The sequence below is a fragment of the Lycorma delicatula genome, chromosome 7, assembly GCF_047948215.1.
Source record: "Lycorma delicatula isolate Av1 chromosome 7, ASM4794821v1, whole genome shotgun sequence".
Lineage (NCBI taxonomy): Eukaryota > Metazoa > Arthropoda > Insecta > Hemiptera > Fulgoridae > Lycorma > Lycorma delicatula.
Window position 1 is genome coordinate 57,356,303 of NC_134461.1, and position 21,792 is coordinate 57,378,094.

General features: G+C 28.7%; 2 long non-coding RNA genes across 5 annotated transcripts in view; one reads left to right on the forward strand and one right to left on the reverse strand.

The window, feature by feature from the left end:
• The window catches only part of LOC142327253 (uncharacterized), a 389,528-nt gene that overhangs the window by 165,554 nt on the left and 202,182 nt on the right, over window positions 1–21,792 (reverse strand). The gene's annotated exons all lie outside the window — the stretch shown is intronic.
• The window catches only part of LOC142327252 (uncharacterized), a 42,272-nt gene that overhangs the window by 10,447 nt on the left and 10,033 nt on the right, over window positions 1–21,792 (forward strand). Inside the window, exons 4-5 of one of the 3 annotated variants that reach the window (XR_012756948.1) lie at window positions 9,383–9,563; window positions 20,567–20,927. This is a non-coding gene — a long non-coding RNA (uncharacterized LOC142327252). Of the gene's footprint in view, window positions 1–9,382; window positions 9,564–19,890; window positions 20,431–20,566; window positions 20,928–21,792 lie in introns of those variants that run through there. The other 2 variants (XR_012756947.1, XR_012756949.1) reach the window with 2 other exon arrangements.

Consider the following 21,792-nt stretch of genomic DNA (forward strand, 5'->3'; position numbering starts at 1 on the left):
GGTTTGCTAGGCATTTCACAGGCTACCACCCCATTCGGTCGCCCTAAAGCATAAGACCGAATGTCTGTGTCACAAACAGCTACTGAACCTCGAAACAATTTAGCGACCAATGTCCTAACTAGCTCCTAGAACTAACCTAAAATTGTGAGCGGAATAAGCGCTACACCACTCCCTTGCGTGTCCCACCGCCTACTTGTCATATATCACTAAAATGGGTAGGCGCACCCCGTCAACTACTAAATCATATATGATTATCAATAATTAAATTTATCTCGTCAAAGACAGCAATTCGCTGCCACGCCTAGACCGCTGAATGCCAGCAAATACCTGTCCACCATGAAAGCGCTTGGAAACTTAAACTCCTCAAAAGCTTGGAAGTCGAATATCATGTGTTCATTCGACTGGACCTCCCCGCAGACGCACAGCTTATCAGCTACCTGGCGGAACCGAAACAAATATTGGTTTAAATTTACATGGTTAAAAAGCACTCGGGCTCCCGTTGCACTTAAAAACGATGGAGAGGGATACCATCCCCCCAGAATTTATTTTTAATAGAATAAAAAGAAATTATGTATCAAATAGAAATTGTTTAAAACTTTTCATTAATATGAAAAAATAATGTCTTTTGGTTATTAAAAATGTCTATGGCACAGCTGCAAATAAGAACTAAAATACTGATAAAATTACTTTTCAGCATACGTAGTAATAATTACAATACAAGTCTAACAGTATTTCACACCCTGCGTACATCAACCATAGAAAATAAAACTTTTTAAAATATTAACAACAACGAAGTTGTTGTATAATTTTAAATCTATATTTGTATTAGAATAAACTAAGAATGTAACGGCTAAAAGTTATTCGCAATAATAATGTATTAATATAAGAGACCAAGCTTCAAATCTCTTTTGAGCTAATGTGAGGTGAAAATACTCCTACCACTATACAAAATACTAATGATATTTCTATTTATGTTATAATTCTGAAAACATAAGTATTACAGTTACTCTACTTATTAAATAAATTCAGAAAATTAGAATGACAATAACAATAATAGTTTTTACTCTTCTAAAAAAAAGAAAATTATTTTATATATAATTCAGCAAGAAAGCAGATAATTATAATTATGATAATTTTTTTTTGTCATTTAAACGTCACACGTAATCAAATTCCTTCCAATTATACTGAACTCGGTTTCTGAAATACATAGGAGTGAATAAAATATAATGCATTCTTTAAAATTGTCGGCCTCCGTGGCGCGAGTGATAGCATCTCGGCTTTTCATCCGGAAGTCCCGGGTTCGAATCCCGGTCAGGTATTTTCACACACTCTACAAGTCATTCATCTCATCCTCTGAAGCAAATACCTAACGGTGGTGCCAGAGGTTAAACAAAAAAATCTTTAAAATTAAGAACAAAAACTTTATTTTTTTAATTTGTGAAAAAATGAAATATTAATTTTATATACAATCGTTTGTTTAAAAAAACCCATCTCCATGCAAAGCGGTAGCGTCTCGGTTTTTCATCGAGATTTTCAGTTCCCAGGTCGAATCACAGACAACCATGCTGCAAAAATCAATTTCCATGCTCTCATGGAAATTGAGCTGCTACTCTGGTGAATTAATTCATCAAGAAAAATATATATAACTAGGTAAAATAATTACCTCCAAATATTGCATCGGAAAGGTTCTGATGGTTATCGCTTAGCTTCTCGTACGGAAGGTTGGCAGTTCAAGGACCAGCCGTCCAATCACTTTTTTAACCCTGAATACTTTCCCCAGCCTGCCATCTGTCGTTGAGTTTCTAATTAATAGCACGTTCCTATCTGATAATCCATCGATATAACAAGTCAACAAGTATTCTCATTACACAAACAAGGTACGCAACTGCCTGATCAAGAAAACTGCATCAGACATCTAACACTTCTAGGATAATATACATATAAAAATCAATCGTTATAATACTAATAATCTATCAATCGCCGCGGTTTATTTAGAGAACCTATGTTTTTACAATAAAAATATTAAGAAAAGTATAAATTAAATAGAAATTTAAATTACATAATCAAGATAAGTAACTTATGATTATTTATCAGTGAAAAATGAAACTTACGTCATATAAAAAAAGTCTGATGATTATTCAATCAATATACCAAAAAGACATTAATTGTATAGCATCATATTTACAAGTTAATATCATACTTTCATTTAAAACTGATATATTTATTTCCTGGTGTTAAATTACTTCTTAAATTAAAAGGAAATTTTACACTTGTCATGTAGAAACAAACGGTAATTCAATTAGAAAAAAAAATATTTGTATTCAACATAATACAAATATATAAACATTGGGTCGCAAATAAAATTTCTCTATAACTTTTTTTACGAACAAGCAAATCAATAATGAATTACATAGTAACATTTTTAAATACTTAATACGAATGCGCCTAATATTTATAATTCCGACGAAGTATACTGTTACAAATTGGTAGAAAAAAATTGCAAGTTAACATAGCTAACACATCTAACACTTGCTGCAAACAAAACTCTGATATAATCTCACAATGACGCAGAAGTAAAGAGGAATCAATTGGTATTAGTTGCATTAAAATAAACACGCAATACAAATTTACAGGTTTTTATTTTAATGTATTGTCTATAAATGGTATCGTAAAACAGAATTAATATCTTAAAAGAAGAAAGAATGCTACAGTTAATAAAAGTAGAAATAAATTTGTTAGTTACAAAATAAAAGTAAATACCACAAAATTAATAGTTATTTGAATGTATCAAATAAATTTAATAACCGTATTCTTCCTACATAAATACACAAGAGATAAATTATTACAAATGGAACGTAAATATTAAAAAAAAAAACAAGCATAATAGAATTGACTTAGAGATATTTATTCAAGTGATAAAAATTTACGATATTATTATTAATTGAGCAATACATAATCTACTTATTGCTCGCACAAAACACACACACACGCGCGCATACACGCATATACATTCTTTTTTTATTAATTCTCTACAGCAGAATAAGGTATTTCTCTAGTTTCTGACCCTATAAAATATACAGGGTTTGAAAAAAATTATCTATGAAAATTTTAATAATGTAAAGGATCAAGGAAAAAATTATAATTTCTTCCCTACCCGAATACTATGGCCGACTAATACCACATTAAGAAACATTTTCCTTTCATTTCACCTTTTTTCGCGATTTCATTTTTGAACTTCCTTTTGTTTGGGGTTCTCCAATGATCAAACATTGTTTGGTCTTTTTTCAGCATATTTCTTAAATCCTTGAAATATTATCTACTTCTTCAAATATTTAAGTCTTTTGTGGTCCGTTGATTTTAATTCTTTTTGTTATAAATGTGGTTGAAGTTCTTTTTTAAGACATTCATTCTCATAAGGTTGTCGAAGAATTTACTTTTTTTTTCTAATGGAATGTGAAATTTTCAGTTTCATTTTATTTGTAAATATTACGTATAAATTTTCTATTAGTAAAATTTTATTTTCATACAACTCACTTCAATTGAAAAGTAAATTAATGTGTTTTTGTCAAACAAAAATATAAAATTGTCTTGGTAAAAAATGAAACGGAAAATGTTTTGTTTTTCTAATAAGAAACTTACTGCCAGTACCATATATTAAGAAAAGTTTATCTTATATTTCTACAAATACTATTCTTGATTTACAATAAAAAGGCACAAACTAGTGAAAAGAAATATCAAAGGCCACTTGTTTTTAAGCTATATCATGATGTTTCAATCAGATGTATGTTTCCTGGAAAATTCATTAATTAGGAAGTATTTCAAAGTTCACGTCACTCCACAAGGCGGGAGGACGGACTGATGCGACCACATTCGTATCAGCAATAATGTATTGGAGGATATGGAGGTATAACGCGAATTTACAAAGTTTTAACGGATTGCTACCCTCTACGCTTTTTTCTCGGACTGAAAACTACCGTCATTCATCTCGTATCACCTCTTGTATTTAAGCATCTATCTCACTCGCATTCGTCCCGCAAAAGAGTATACGAATATTATATAAGGATTGAATAATAGGCGTTCAGCCCGCAGATTTAACCATAAGTTGTTCCTACGAGTGCGTATACGTGGGCGTGTTGTTTGGTATCAGGATACTTACCGTATTGGTTACAAAAAACTGTTCAAGTTCTTCCATAACTGTCAACCCACCATCCTATTCACTTTAACCTACTTTATTAACATACATCTGTTTACCTATCACAACTTCTGGACCATTGTATCGTATAAAAAAGAACAAGTGATTTCGTTGTAGATGTTGGATCTAGTAAAGAGAGTAGAATCTGATGATAATTGAAAGAAGGTTCACATAATCCCTGTGAGATTATGGATCCACAACCCATAAACAGAATCAGTTACGGCGAGCAAAATAAAATTTTAGCATTAATAAAATTTCCCGAAAATATAAAACCATAATTGAGTTGTTACTAAGTATAATAAGGGAAACATGAATACATAAATTCTACACACGAAACGGAACGCAATATTTTTGTTAAGTATTTTCAAAGAGAACTTAAATGAAAATTTAAAATTACAAGAGTATTCAAAAATTTCAAGTAGGATGTAAAATTATATCTTTATTGTAGACAATCTATTTTTTTTCGTGAAAACTCTTCTGTAGATAACTAATTAGGTTTCATCTACAAAATGAGGAATTTTCATTTTACTCACTGGAGAAGTTACAGCCACTTAGCTATTTTTTGCAGTATCTACTTTACCTAGTATTGTTGTTTTGACTTAACTAAAAATTTAAATCTTTTAGAGGATTTATAAATCAAGGATCTTCTTACATTGTTTTAAAAAGACTTACAAATAATATTATGAAAACAAATATTTTATAATATTTGGGGTTTATTCAAATGTGTAATATAAAACAAACATCCTTTCTAATTTATTATACATATAAATTAAAATACTACTGTCATAAAATTTCGAAAAATATAATAAAAAATATAGTTAATATTTCATACTGATGTAGTTGTGATTAGTTGCAGTTGTTTTAGGAAATGTTTATATTAAAAAAAAGTGTTAAATTTACAAAAAAAGACAGTAATAAAATAGTAGTTCATAATAATTAATTACTTATTGTTCTTCATTACTATAAATAAGAAGCATTAAGTGTAATAGCTCATTATTATTACAAGTTTAATAACTCAAACTTACTCTAGCAGCTAATAAAGAAAATGCAGCTTATGAACCTGTTAATGGTAAGTAAAAGAATTTATTATGTTATTAAAATCTGCAATTAACTGAAGGAGAAATTGGGCAATTGTGAAAAAATTCAGTTTGGTTAAGCGTTATTTTAACTAGAATACTCAAAAATTAAATTTCCACTTATATTCTACTTAAGTATCTGAGTACTTAAGGTACATTAGTATCATTTATTCGAGTTAACACTGGATAATCTTAATCTAAATTAATTATATTTTTAATTAGCAAGTAAAGAAAATTAAATTTTGGAATTGGGCCGTTCCCATTTACCTGTTTCTTAAAATTTATTCTTTATTTATTGTTAAATTATTAGTAATTAATTAAATTTATTAGTACTTAATTATTAGTTTTTTCCTATTGTTTTTAGTTTAAATCACTTTCACGTAAAAGTAATAAAAACATAAAATTAATTTGTGCATTGAACAAAAAATGTTTTTACGCAATCTTTTTATTATGTTTTGTTTTAAGAGAAATAAGCTTTAATTTTAACCCATTATATCGATTTTTCTGCGTCTTTTTTTTCAAAATATCAACCAAGGACGGCTGAAACAAATTAAAGGAAACATGAAGTTATCATCGAATTTTAATGTAAAAGAATTCTTTGAGTAATATGTTGGTATTCGTAAAGTCGTTTTTGGTATTTTGGTATTCGAAATGTCGTTTAGGACATTTTTTAATAATAACATTAAAATAGGGCAGTATAAGATTAAATCTCCATAAAAGATTCAAAACAGTATTTTTAGAAATCGTATCTTAAATATTTAATCGACTTGTTTTGTGGCTTCGATTTAGGTGAAAAGATATTTCTCTTTAAATGAAAATATGTTTTTATGAGAAAAATATCAAGGAACATATATAAAAATGAAGAAATTTCCAACTAGATTTCAAGAATATAAATTTCGTTTCTGTTAAGAATAACCAGAGAACATTAAATGACGCCACCCTCAAACAGAAAAGAATAGATTAACCGAAATAAATTAAAAGAATAGAATTAATTAGTGAGCTTCACAGATCCTCAAAGCTGGTAAAAACTACAATATAGATATCAGTCATTTTTCAGCGATGGCGGGCTCTACGGTACCTTGCTTTCAAATGAACAAAATTTGCACGTTTATAATATCTGAAAGCAATTATAACTCATTCTCAGACAAGGTTTGTTAATAACTTTCTTCAGCTTGAGAACTCAGTTTGTTATCAAATAGTACGTGAGAAAGCTAATTTTTGCAATCATAATTTTAACAAGACATTTTGCTCTACTAATAAACAGTAAAAAATGACAGCAGAAAATTTCCGATTACAGGACTAATTGGAAATTAGAGTTGTTAACCTGTATGTCTGTAGTATGACTTCAGTATTTATTCAGCATATTTTTTAACTCTAGGCCATGGAAATGAGAAAATAAATCTTCGGTTGCGCCCTCCATGAGCATGGGGTTCCGTCTGTTCCTTTCCGATAACTAGTGTGGCTAGCATAAGTGTTAAAATGAAGTAAATTCTAAGGATTCAAACGAATAAATTTATCGAAAAGTAAAAAAAAAAAAATGTTAATACCACGTAACGATTAAAGTACAACCCAGTTATGTTTGGAACTGACGTAAACAAAAAGACTAATCGGGTGATTACCTAATCTCACTAAAAAACTAAGGGAATATTCTTAAATTATAAGTATGCCAAGAGTACAATGTATTTAATGTACGAGGTGTGTGATAAAAGACTGACTTTTTGCTTACCAAATTTTTTATTAGTTCAAACAACAATATTATTGCCTTCAAAGTAGTTCAATTGGGCAGATATACACCGGCGGAGACGTTGTTCCCACTCCTGGTAGCAGCGCTGGAAGGCTTCAACTGGTAGGGCTTTTAAATGGTCGGTCACAGTCTCTTGAATGTTCTCCAGAGTTCCAAAATGACGTCCATTTTAAGACATGTTTCAATTTCTGGAAAAGGAAAAAGTCACAAGGACTCACAAGGTTGAATAGGAGGGTTGAGGAACCGTAGAAATGCGTTTTGAGCCAAAAATTTCGTGATGGAAATGGCCGTGTGACACGGGGCATTTACATGATGAAGCATCCACTTGTCTGCAATGTCTGGTCTCACGCGGATCACTCTTTTCCTGAGCCTTTCAAAGACACCTTTCTAAAGCACTTGGTTGACAGTTTGTTTTGGAGGAACAAATTCTTTATGCACGATACCCCTACTGTCAAAAAAGTAAATCAGCATGGTTTTGATCTTTGATTTGCTCATTCAACATTTTTTCGGTCGAAGAGATGACGGAATATGCCACTCTTCGTTTTGCCGCTTTGTTTCTGAATCGTACTGAAATATCCAGGATTCATCACCTGTGATCACACGATTGAAGAATTCTTGGTCATTGTCAATCGTCTCAAGAAGATCAACAAACACGTTTCTTCGATTGTCTTTCTGTTCCGTTCTGAGATTTTTCGGCACCAATTTCGTACAAACCTTTCGCATGTTCAAATCGTCTTTCAAAATTTGATGTACGATAAACGTGTTTAAATTTAACTGTTCATTCATCATTTTTATTGTTAAAAAACGGTCTGATCTCACAAAAACCCTCACACGCTCAACGTTTCGTCAGATTTTGAAGTTGAAGGTCTTCCTGAGCAACGTTGATCTTCAACGTGTTCTCGGCCTTCCAAAAATGATTTGTGCCAGCGGAAAACTTGTGCTCTTGATAAGCAATGTTCCCCGTAAGCCTGTTTCAACTTTTCAAAGGTCACACTCGCGGATTCCCCAAGTTTAACATGCAACTTGATTGCAAAACGTTGCTCTAAATTCCGATGCTCCATTTCCGTAACACACAACAAAGCACAACTTCACTGATGGCGATGTCAAAAATAATGTGTTGGTTGAACGGAGTTGAAACTGGTACTGAGCATGTGGAAGGGATGAAAAAACCGGTCTAGCACAGACCGGTAGACACAGCGTTGCCAGATCGCTTACAGTGTTACTACCATTACTTTTCTCACACACCTCGTATAACGTTAAAATTAAGTATAAAAGTAGTATTTCTATCAACAGCACTCTACTATTTTCTTATCGTTGAGGACGCCTGGTCGTATCTGTCACAGATAACAAACTTGTTGTAGCGTGTCAGCCACGGTAGGAATGGTGTTTACTTCTCGGGAAACTTAAACTTACTTACTTAAACTCGCACGGGAGCGGTTTGTTTGCAACAATAAAAAGTAAATGCAAAACACATATGTTTACGTCGATGTATCTGTTAATCCATATTTTTAATATTTTTAAATTTGATTTCTGCGATTAAACATACAGATCAGCCTAATGGAAATCAACAAAAAAAAAATTGTTTTTTTTGGTCGTTTCGTTAGTTCAATGAGTTAACTTTATCACTTTAAAAATTGCCTGTAACTTGCCTTAAAAGTACAATGAGTTTTATTTTGAACATGATTTTAACCCGTTTATCTATTTCCTATTACTCTTATAGTGGCTTTTCATTGCCATATACATTCTGTTATGAATGTTTTATAAGAAAAGAACCTTTTTTTAAATTAAAATTCTGCAAATAAAAAACAAATTATAATAACCAGAGTTACAATGATTATAAAAAATCATCACCAAGGAATGTGTCATAGGATAATAATTTGTAACCTGTCGCTAGCGAAAGTGCCTGGCTTCTTCTAGGCAGGCACTTAAACGTAAACAAAAGATTGTTCCAGTTTAGTTTTATCGCTGAGTATTAAGTTTATTTTCTTGTTACTTTTAATCTATTTTATGTTTGGTTTTTATTCATAAATTCTGCATTCTGTTTTATACTTTTGTCAATGACTGAATGAATGTTACGATAGGTCATTGTATCAACTTATATATTTCGTCATCTTCATATAATCAGTTTTTTTTTTGAAACTTATTTTTTATAAGTCGGTTGATAAAAGCAATATTGTATATTTCTAATATAGTAATAGTACAAAGAACAGTGTAGAACAATTATTGAAATTGGCTTAAATTTATTTATTTGAAAAATAAATTATAATAGCTTTTAGGTAAACTGTAGGTAAATTATATATAATAGTAAAATATAACAGTTTTATAATAATTCTTAAAATTAAAGTTTTAAAATGTGTCTTTGAATTGCAGATATTCTTCACTGTTTTTATCATAAATAATTTGGTAAAAACACAAGATCGTCATATTAATTGTGAAGCCCTAAGAAGAAACGCAATACCTGGTAATCGCTCTGCAACTGCTGCTAACCCCTATACTCGTCCCGAACCCCAGCGTGGCTGATAGTTCTGGTTGAAGTACAACACTATGTCTGGTACAGCAAATTGGTGTTATTTATATAAAGTTAGAAATAATGACTTCGATTGTAACAGAAAATTGGGAAATACACTATTATTGAAATAACAATAAATAGCGTTTCTACCCAGAAAAGTTCAAAATGTTCAAAAAGTTCAAAATGGTTCATAAATATACTAATACAGATGAAGAGCTAAAATATTTTTAGCCTAAAAAAATTCTGAGTATACAAAAAAGGAACATTCAAAAAAATAAAATAATAATTTTTTTATTGACAATTAAATCTTTCAATAGATTTTTAATAACTATTAATTTACTCATATCTCTCATTTTTCAGTCTGTGTAATCACTGGTGTACTCGTAATTCGTTAGCTGACGTTTTCATCATAGAATTTACATCTATGTGTAAATTTAACTTTCTACAACTATTCGTCTTTCTTTCGCATCTGACATGATCTTATAGATCAATTTAAATTGTTCTTTCTGTAACTTACTTCATATAACATAATATTTACACTCACTTTACTCAGACACAACGAATACGTTATTTCAATTCTTTTGAAAACTAAACCTCAATCTTAAATTCAGAAAGTTGAACTGTTTAAAAAAATTTCTACGATGAGTACATACCAGTTAGTTTTTTATAGTTTTACTAATAATTGTGAAAAATTAAATTTTATGAATTTGAGTTAATATCTAAGTTTTCCTACTTAAATAACTTGTAACGTAAATTAATTAAAATAAATTTCATTTAAAAAGAGTAAAAATATATATACTACATGAAAAAGCATATATAAATTTTAAAAAAAGTTACAATTTGCATTGGGGAAATCAAAGAAAAAAACTGGTTATGAAACTGGAAGAAAAAATGATAAAGAAAAGTAGACTCTACGGAATATTCCAAAAATATGCAAGGAACTGAAAATTATGAAATAACATCTGAAAGTTCACTTACATTACCTACACACAAAAATAAAACCTAAACAACAAACGAGGAATATCAGGCAGTACTTAAATTAAATCCAAGATTAAATTTAGAATAATGAAAATCATTGAATGAGATTTTATACCTTTAAAAAAAAGAATACTAATGAAAATGTATACACAGAGAATTCACAAACAATGCAAGAAACTTCCAGGGATGCTCTGCTGATGAAAATAGAAAAGTAAATTCAATTAAAATTAGGTTCGAAAGCACTTTAACGAGTACTGGTAAAGATACGACTGATCGTAATTCTTGGGTCTCAAAGGGTAAATTTGATGGTTTTAGCAGCACTCTGGGCAAAAATATGTGTATTGTTAGTAGTCTTTGGAAAAATTGGTTAAAACCCAAAAAATTGGAGTCGAAAAAACAATATTTTATGTTTGGTGTAAAATAAACTTCTTAAATGGGTAGTACACATATATTAACTTTAATAACCCTTGTAAAAAATTTGATTGTGAGTAAAATGATATGAATAGAGTCTAAAGAAACTAAATACAAACGTATTAAACGATTTAATCGATTACCCGATTCAGAAATAATAAGCTTTTTCTGAAAAATATAAATTTCGGGATGATTATTGCATACTTTTTTTAAAATGTGTCTTTATTTAATTGGTATTTTTTTTGTGCGAAAAACCCTTTCGTGTTATCATCGCTCGGATCATAATAACAAATGGTTTCTTCTTGGATATTAAAATATTTAAAATAAGGTTAAAACTATGATGGAAATTAAAATACGAGTAATAATTGGAGTAAAACTAAAATAATAAAAGAAACATAACCAAAATACGTAACACGAATAATAAAATAATTCAATATTTATGGCGAATTAAACCTTATGAAGTATATTGATTCTTCTTAGAAGGAACTATGCCCGGTCCAGTATATTTCCTAGGATGCGATGAATGTCTGTTGGAAATTTGAATTGGCGACGTAAGGCCGCATAACATATGCAAGTTGCTAATATGCTAATGCTAAATATTATATTATGCGGCTAGTTTAATAAAATAATATTTTAAAATTACGTACAAATTCTCCTTTAATTCCTCTATACACAAATCCTTAAGTAAAAACAAAATTTAATCAGAGATATAAACTATTCCGTTTAAAATTGGAATTAAATCAAGCTATAAAAATTCCAGAATTTTCAAATGGTCAAGAGGGAAAGATTTCCAACGATACGAGATGATTCATGAGCAATAAGTAGGTATATTAAAAACTTTGATTATGTTTGCTTTTACAACCAGTTAAGGTTGATATACCCCACTTTTTTCTACACTTTTATCGTCACCTTAGTTTGGATGTCTATTTTCCTTTATCACCGGAATATTCCACGCTGTATTTCACCAGCTATTATTCACCTTTTTTTTAATTGATTTTTTTAAAGGTATAAATATCGCTTTTGTGTAAACAGACACTATATATCGAGTTGTGATACGTCTAAAAAGAATTAGAAATTAAACCAAATTAAGAAAGAATAGCCCAGCTTCGTTTGTTGTCATTACTGTATTTATATCGTTAATGAATGAATAGATCAAGATTACAAATAACGTAAAAAATAAAAATTATACAATTTCAAGAGTTATCATAATTTTAAATGTTAACAACAGTGTGATTATATACAAGCAGCCATAAGGCTGCTGCAGTACACCATTAATAGTGGCCTGATACCGATATATATCTTGATCTGAGACAACAGTGTTTTTGTTAGTGTTTCACTACTGAGCAGTATTTAAGATATATTGCACAACGCTTTTGAAACTAGCTACAAAAAAAAATTAAATTACTGCTATGTTGGTTAGTACTGTTTTAGCCCAAATTACTTTCCATCAAAAGTTTTTTCTTTCAATGGCCTTTAAAAAGATGTCATAACCCTACCCTTTCCAATTAAAATGCTTTAATTTGTATATGTAGTGCAGTGATCTCACACCGAAATATAGATAGTTATTTTAAATTTTATTTTCCTATATTTACATGTTGAAAATTTCTCATACTTTAATAGCAGTCAGCACAATATCAATTTCACCAAATATAATATACATAAAAAAAAAGAAAAAGTAGCTAAAAAAGCTGGCTATACACTTTATTAAATATATATATATATATATATATATATTCACACGTTCATGTTATGTTAAATACCGATAGAATGAAGTTAATCAGAAACAATTTCAATAACATTATTGGTATTTTTATAGTAATATGAGATAAACAATTCCTAGCAATTATTTGCAGTTGAAATTCTGATTTAATATTCCTTCCTGTAAATCATTGAAATTCATTATCTGTAAGTACAAATATCTATAGTGGAATTTCATAAACAAAAAGTAACGATTTACATCTTTTTCAAAAGCAAACGCTTGACCTATCTCCAAGTTTTACTGTCAATCGTAAGTTCTACACTTGCGATTGTTGCAAAAGGTGCAGGTAAGTTACAAAATCCTTAGAAAAATGCATGCCCTCTAAAATTCAGTCGGCTAATGCGATTGTAAGAAAGCTTCATTGTTCTTTTTAAGCATAAGATAAACTATAACAGTTAATCCACCAGTCGAGACCATAAAATAAATACTAAGTTTTATTCCGTTTAATTTATTATTCCTTCCGATTACAAAAAGGTTTACGTCCAACTAATTTTTAGTTTACGTCACAATAAAACTACACTCCTAGTTTTATTGCGACAAATGTAAATTTTGTAACAAATGAAAAATTACAAGCGTATATGAATTAGTTTTTTAGTATATTTATGTGTACATGAATATTATCTTAAAATTAATTATCATGTTTATTTATTTGATTATTATTATCATTTTAACAAAAATTAATTGTATCAAACTAAAACCTAAAGAAGAAATATATTATGACTACATACAGTTATTGAGAAAATATATTGAAAAAACTATTATAATTCACTGTTTTGCGTTTAACAGAAACTTCCTGCCAGTAGCTTATATTAAGAAAAGTTTTTCGTATATTTCTACAGATGCTACTCTGCTTGATTTGCAATAAAATAGCACAGACTACACAAAAGAAATATCAACGGTCATTTCTTTCTAAGATATGTCATAATATTTCTATCAAATGCATGTTTCATGGAAAATTCATTAATTAGGAAGTATTTCAAAGTTCACTCGTCATATCCACAAGCATGGGAGAAGGGTTCGTGTGACGACAGCTGTCTCAGCAATATTGTAATGGTGGAAATGAAGATATAATGTGAATTTCCAAACTTCTAACGGCATTTTATCTGCATGCCTCTTTCTGGGGCTCAAAACGACAGTCATTCATCTCTTTTCACCTTTGTATTTAACCATCTATCTCACTCGCACTCGTCCCGGAATAAATTATACGAATATCATATAAGAATTGAATAAGGAGTGGACAGCTCGCACATTAAACCTTAAGTTGTTCCTACAAGTACGATTATATGATAGTATTGCCTGGTAAGGGGCCATTTATACTTAATATTAATTAGAAAAATGTTTAAAGTTCTTTCGTAACTGTCAACCCACTATCCTGTTCACTTCAAGCTACTTTATAAACAGAGATATGTTACCTATTACAAATTCTGGACCATTGTATCGCATAAAAAAGAAAAAGTGATCTCATTGTAGATTTTAGATCTTGGTACTAATATAAAGAATAGAATCTGATGATCTTTAAAAGGAAGTATATAGAATTCCTGTGATATTATGGAACCACTACCCACAAATAAAATTACTTACTGCTAGGAAAATTAAATTTTAACATTAATATATTTTCCCCAAAATACAATCCCATAATTGTGGTGACACCAAGTATAACCAGGAATACATGTTTGTATATAAACTGACCTTCCGTGGAAGGTTAAAAATAACATATAAGTAATATGTTCTTTTGAGGAAAACTGTCATGAAGTCGTTACGAGAATCCAAACTTTAATTAAATAACCAACAAGAATAAGGCTTATAACACAATTTACATTATTATAACATAATTTACATTATTATTTAGCTGAAATACGGAGAGTTATACTAAATTAATGCTGTGCTATTTAACATGTTAAGTTATATTATTAAATCATATGGAAAAAAATTATAAAAATCTTAGAAATAAATATTGATCAATTTTAAATATAATTAAATCTTTAAAAAAAACGGTAAAAAATTCATCGTATGACAGATATACCCACTTAAACAATAATAAAATAATATATTATCATTGAAATGAGTCATCATAAAACTTCTTGGTAACAACTGGCGGAAGAACTATAAAAACTAAAGCGTTCATAAGATTCGACGTGTGCTTTTATACGTAAATATACGAGCAAATGCACTACGTAAAAAAAAAACTGATTCAATTCCACACGAAAAAACTAAAAAATGTCTTTAAATAATTTCAAAGAAAACTTAAATGAAGACTTAAAATTACAACAGGATTCAATATTTTCATACAAGATGTAAAATTAAATCATTATTATTGATAACCTACTTTTTTTTGTTTTTAATGAAAGCTTATTTGTAGATAATAATTAATTAGTTTTTCATCTACAATAAGAAAATTTCATTTTTGACATTCGAGAAACTACAGCCACTCTACCTATTTTCAGTAGTTTACTTTGTATTTTCTGTTATTTGCTTTATATCGTATACCATTTTGAAAATATTAACTAAAAAATAATTTCCGTAAAACTATTTCCAAATTCTGTTATATTTTTAAAATAAACTACCAATATATTATGAAAAAATACTCCTAAATTATTTTAAAACAATTGAACTTTATTCAATTACAATACTGTGACAAAAAAATCCTAATTTATTATATAAATAAATAAAATAAAAATATAATAGAAAAGTAAATTTAATAGTTATAATTATACAATAGCGATTGATCACCGACAGCTGTTTTAGGAAACGCTGATATAAGAATAAAAGTTCTAAATTTACAAATCAGATAATAAAAAAATTAATACATAATAAATTATTACTTATTGTCTTTCATTACTATAAATAAGAAGCTTTAATAACTTGAACTTAGTGTAGTAGCTCATTACTATAAGAAGCTTTAATAAGTCAAACTTACTGTAGTATCTAATAAAGAAAAATGCAGTTGCCAATCTGTTAATGTAAAGTAAAAGAATTAAAAATATTATTAAAGTTAGCAACTAGTTTACGGAGAAATTGGGTAAGTGTGGAAAAACATCAGTTTAATTTAAGCGATTTTTTTTTTAAAGAGAATACGCAAAAATTAATTTTCCACGTATTATGGTTAAATAACAACGTAGATCAGATATACTAGTACCATTTATTAGAGATAAACTATATTAATCCAAATAAGGAATAAAAGAAAAATAACTTTCAAAATTAGCGCTGTACCAAATTACTTATTTCTTAAATTCATCCATAAATTATTAGTACTTAATTTATTACAAAAAGTTTTTTATTGGATGTCTCTTTCATTAAAAAAGAATACAACAAATAAAATTAATTTACTATAGAAATTTAGATTTGTATAGAGAATGAATTTTTCACGGCATCTTCTTCTTTCTCTTAAACATAATTATTTTTAGTTTTAAGAGAAAGTTTTAGTTTTAATTCATTATATAGATTTTTTTGTGTTTTTTCTTTATCAAAATATAAAATAAGGAAGGGCGACATGAAACATAAACGTTATATCTGAAATTTTAACTTAAAAGATCAGCTTTTAAGTTAAAATTTCATTTTTTAGGTATTTACTCGTTTCGGATTTTTTTAATAATAGCGTTAGGCATAGCAATATAAAAAAGTAAAATCTGTAAAGTTTTGATATTATTTTTAGTAAAAAAAATATCTTAAATTTTGAATCAGGGCTTTAACTTTTACATGAAACTGATTTTTATCTTTAATCTAAGGATATATATATTTTTTTTTAATATCAAGAAACATATAATACGTCAAGAAATTTTCAATTAGATTTCATGAATCTGAATTTTTTTAGTTAAAGACAATTAGATAATATTAAATGTATGTAGAGAAGTACTGATTAACCGGGGAGACTTCGAATATAAACGATATGTATCTTTGTTTATACCATATCATTTAGTATATGGAGCTGTAGATCCTCAAATTTATTAAAAACTACAACATAGCAATCAGTCTTTTAGTTCAGCGTTTGCGGATTCTACGGTATCTTGCTTTCAGATGAACAGAAATACCGTCGGTAATATTTGAAAGCAATTATCCCTTATTCTCAGATAACCGTTTTTAAAACTTTATTCAGCTTGCTCAGTTATTTTACTAAATCGTGCATGAGAAAACTTTACTAATTTTTTAAATCGTAATTTTAACCGGACATTTTGCTCGAATGAGACCTATTAATCGGATACAGTTATGGTATACTTGTATTCTGGTGTATGACTTGAGTTTTTATCCTGCACATTTTTCAACTCTAGGCAATGGAAATAAGGGAGTATCTGTGCGTTCTTCTCCTCTTTGAATCTAACCTTCCGTCAGTTCCTTTCCAGTAAATAGTGTGGCAAGCATGAGTATTAAAAGGATGTAAATTCTGAGAATTCTAAGGAATTACTTGGATGAAAATTTAAAAAGAAACGGGTTTAAAAATACATAATAATTTAAAAACAATCAATTTATGTTTGGAACTGATGTAAACAAAAACACACTCGATTGTTGATCTGCTCTAACTGAAAATACTCAGCGTAAAATTCATAAATTAGGCTAAATTGGCCTATAGTATAACGTATTTATAATGCATTACTTATAACTGTAATGTTCATATTATCAGTACTCAACTATTTTCTTATCGTTGCTGACGCCCGGTTGTGCCTGATCACAGACGATAAGTATGATTATAGCACGTCAGCCACGGAAGGAGAGGGTCTTCTCAACTCTTGTGGGAACGATTTATTTGTATCGGTTAAAAACAAACGTGAAACACATGTGATTTCACTGATATATCTGCTCTTCCATAGTTTTTAATTCTATTACCTAAATTGAAATGAAAAACCATTAGGTTTTTAATCTACATGTAATGTTTTATCAACAACGTTGACAACAATTGAACTGTAATATTAACAATATAAAAAAGATTCTTTTTTTTGTTCTTTCACTAATTTAATATTTTAAAGTTTTAAATTATTTGTAATTTACAATACAAAGGACAATAAGCTTTATTTTAACACGATTTTTATCCTACTCTTATTATTCTTATAACTTCTATCTTTATCTTTTTCTAATTATTCTTATATCTTATTTTATATATCTTTCCTGTTATTTTTATAACGGCTTTTCACAGCAGCACACATTCTATTACAGATGTGTTCTAAGAAAAAAAATTTCTTCTTCAATCAAAATCTACTAAAAACAGTACAAAATTATAATAATAAGTCTAAGCTTAATAATTAAAAATAAACACAATGGAATGAGTTATAGAAACTGACCTCTCCTTAGGGAAAAAACCTGGCTCCTACTAGCACGCCATTTAAAAAAAACAAAGGATTTTTCCAGTTTTTTTTTTATTACAGAATATAAAGTCAATTTTACTGTTAATTTTTTATTCTAAAGTTTTATTTTTATTTATAAATTTTATATTTGTTTTTTCTTATATTTTTTCAAAAAAATAAATTAGCGTTGCGTTCCATTACGATATGTCTTGCAGGTCGATAGGTCATTATATCGACTTTAATCTTATTTTGGCATTTTCGTAAATTTTATATTTATACATTAATGATTAATTACCGTCAGCTGTTAAAGCAAGTCTATGCTAAAACTAAAAAAACCCTAAACTGACAAATCGTATAATAAATAACGGTAATAAAAAAATTAATAATTCATTACTAATTTATCTTCATTGTTATAAATAAGAAGCTTAATAACTTAAAATTAGTGTAGTAGCTCATTACTGTAAAATGTTTAATAACTCAGACTTACTCTAGCAGCTAATAAGGAAAATGTAGTTGGCCAACCTGCTAATGGCTTTTCATAATGGTAAATAAAAAACTAATGGTAAGTAAAAGAACTAATTATGCAGTTAAAAGTAAAACTAATAATAATAATAGCAACTAATTTACGGAGAAATTGGGCATTTGTGGAATAACTTTAATTTGGGTTAAGCATTTTTAATTATCTGATTTTTGTTTCTGTTAAGGATAATCAGAATATTAAATGTATGCCCTCTTTAAATAAAAAAGAACTGATTTTTCGGGGAGACTTCGTATATAAAAGATAATACTTTTCATGATACCATATAATTTAGTGTACTGAGCTGCAGACCCTTAAAGTTGTTAAAAACTACAACATAGCAATCAGTCTATTTTTCAGAGATGGCGGACTCTACAGTACTTTTCTTTCAAATGAACAGAATCAGTATGATCATAATATTTCAAAGCAATTGTTCCTCATTCTCAGATAATCTTTTTTATAACTTTCTTCTGAGTTTGAGAACCTTCGTGTTTTACAAAATTGTACATGAAAAAACTCGAGTAATATATGAAATCATAATTTTAATCAAACGTTTTGCTCAAATGAAAATAACGAATTTCGGATTGCTCGGACTAATGGAAAATTACAGTTATTAACCTGTATGTCTGTGATATGCCTATAGTTTTTACCCTGCACATTTGTCAACACTACCCAATGGAAATAACAAAATAACTGTGTATTTGTGTCCTCCTTAAATCCGGCTTTCCGTCTGTTCCCTTCTGGTAAACAGTGGGAGCAGCATAAATAATAAAATAATATAAATTCTACGCAATAAATTGTTCGAAAATTAAAAAAAAATTAAAAGGTTTAAAAACACAAGATAATTTTGATACAATCCAGTTGTGTTTGGGACGATGTAAACAAAATACTACTCGATTGATTATCTGCCGTTACTGAAAATACTTTAGCTCAATATTTTTAAATTATAAATAGGCCTAGTATATAATGTATAACGTATTTATAACATTAACGTTACGTACAAGAGAAGAATTTATAACAATACTCAACCATTTTCTTATCGTTGCTGACGCCTTGTCGTTTCTGGTCAAAGACGATAAGTATGTTTCTAGCCTGTAAACCACGACAGGAACAGTATTAACTTCTCAACTCGTGCGGGAACGGTTTGTTTGCAACAGTTAAAAGCAAAAGTGTAACACATATAGTTTCACTGATGAATTGGCTTATCTATATTTTTTCACTTTGTTAAATATGATTACTTAGTTATGATGAAAATATATTACAGATCAGTGCAATAGAAAACAATTGAAAAAAAAATATTTTTTTTTTTTTTATACTTTCACTAGTTCAATATTAACTTTTAAAGTTATATGAAATTCGCATTACAGGTAACAATATGTTTTATTTCAACACGATTTTAACTTGTTTATCTACTTCCTGTTATTGTTACAGTGGTTTTGCAGTGCAGCATAAATTGTGTCGTGGATGTTTTCTAAAGAAACGTTTTTTAAATGAATCTTCAGAGAGCAATAAAAATTATAATAATAACAGTTAATATGATAATTAAAAAAAACCAGAAGGAATGTGTCATAGAAACTGATCTTCTGCTTGCGAAAATGCCGGGCTTCTACTAACATCGCTATCTTAAATAAAAAAAGATAATTCTATTTATTTTTATCACTAAATAAAAGTCTATTTTATTGATACTTTTAATTTATTTTAATGTTCTATATTTATTTATATACTTTCCATTTTTGTCTTATTATATTTTTGTCAAATGAATAAATTATGGGTGCGGTACGTTAAGATATACCTTGGTGGTCGATGAGTCACTAAATCAACTTTTGTGATACTTTGACATTTTAGTATAAATCACTTACATATTTTTTTAACTATTTTTTTATTTTTATTTTTTATTAACAAAGTCGGTTAATAAAAGCAATATTGTATTTTTCTAAAATAGAGATAGTACAAAGAACAGTGTGAACAATTATTGAAATTGGTTTAAATTTATTTCTCATAATTGTAATAGTTTTAAGGTAAACTGTAAATAGTAAAATTATGTAGTAGGAAAATTAAACAGTTTTTTTAAGAATTCTTGAAAGTAATGGTTATAATTTTTTTGCAGGTATTCTTCATTGTTTTTACCATAAATAAATTGGTAAAAAACAGAAGAAACATCGGCAGAAATCGGGATTGCCGTTATAAATAAATTACCCTCACCATACGATGATTATATTCGTTCTGGAGATGTAGTAAGGGACAATAAACCTAGTAACCCCCATCCGGTTCCCGTTAACATGTCCCGTACTTCGCCTTTCTCCTTAAATTTCTAAGTAAAGTAAAAAAGTATGTCTAGCACAGCGAATGGATGTAATTAAATAAGAAGTTATTAAAGTATTAAAATAAACTAATTTACATAAAATATTAACAGTTTAATAAATTTCAAATATTTCTTAAATATACATATTTTTTTGAAATTAATAAATCCATAGATAAAATAATTACAAAAAATCGTTATTTTATAAATATAACAGCAATATAATACAACATTTCTACCGTGAAATATTTCGCCCTTAAGCGAAATAAATTTCTACCAAAGTAGCCCTTAAAATTTCTACCAGAGTCGCCCTTAAGCTATTTTTTAATGCATAAATATGCCATAAATATACTAAAAAAAAAACCATTTCCATTAAACATAAGTTCCGGAAAGATTGTTGCAGAATTTTTGCCAAAACGTCTTTATGCAATTGGTAACGCCCGACGAACGCTTTTTTGTTTTTACTAATAAAATATATGCGCATCTATATACTCCTTCCCCTATCAATCAAACCTCACTGTTTCAATCAAATAGTGCTAGCTCAAGTTGTACAGTTTTTTGTCCATTTCCTTCTGCTGCAGAAATATTATTATTTTATTATAGGACTGAATGGTAATAAATCAAATCTTTTGTGAACATTAATATAGTTTCTTCTTCAATCATAACTTATTTTTTTTTCAACAAACTTAATTTTCGTTCTTTAAAATTTAAGTTATCTGTTCTTGTAACTTCAATGTTTTCCTAAAACAAGGAACAGTTAAAACTTGTTTTTGGAGCAAAGCAAGGCAAATCACATCCGGATCAGATGTAATTAAAAAGAGGTACATCGTACATAAAGAGGTGCTTCAACATATATAATATGAGTGATTTATAAAGCCCCATTATCACGTACAAATTAGAAAGTGCAAAAAACTACTTTAAATCCATTACAAAAATGAAACTACAAAAATAAAATTAAAAACACATGAAAAAAGAATCCGTCACCCTACCGTTCCTGAAAATGCACCTCAACTTAAATTTTAATGAAAGTACCC